Below are 358 nucleotides of genomic sequence, written 5' to 3'. Positions count from 1 at the left end.
TAGGCGCAGAACCTACCATCGACAGTTGATAAGGCAGACATTTGAAAGATGCGTCGCCGGTACGAGGACCGTGCGATCAGCCCAAAGTTATTCAGAGTCACCAAGGCAAACGGACCGGACGAGCCGACCGATTGGTTTTGATCTAATAAAAGCGTCCCTTCCATCTCTGGTCGGGACTCTGTTTGCATGTATTAGCTCTAGAATTACCACAGTTATCCAAGTAACGTGGGTACGATCTAAGGAACCATAACTGATTTAATGAGCCATTCGCGGTTTCACCTTAATGCGGCTTGTACTGAGACATGCATGGCTTAATCTTTGAGACAAGCATATGACTACTGGCAGGATCAACCAGGGA

At 47.5% G+C, this 358-nt stretch overlaps 1 non-coding gene across 1 annotated transcript in view; it reads right to left on the bottom strand.

Moving 5' to 3' along the window:
- LOC124584215 overlaps window positions 1-358 on the bottom strand; it is a 1,904-nt gene extending 1,546 nt beyond the window's left edge. The window contains exon 1 of the ribosomal RNA XR_006974616.1: window positions 1-358. This exon is cut by the window's left edge and continues 1,546 nt beyond it. This is a non-coding gene — a ribosomal RNA (small subunit ribosomal RNA).

The sequence above is a fragment of the Schistocerca americana genome, unplaced genomic scaffold, assembly GCF_021461395.2.
Source record: "Schistocerca americana isolate TAMUIC-IGC-003095 unplaced genomic scaffold, iqSchAmer2.1 HiC_scaffold_47, whole genome shotgun sequence".
NCBI lineage: Eukaryota > Metazoa > Arthropoda > Insecta > Orthoptera > Acrididae > Schistocerca > Schistocerca americana.
Note: the sequence above shows the minus strand (reverse complement) of the source record. Positions and strands in the feature narration are given on the sequence as shown.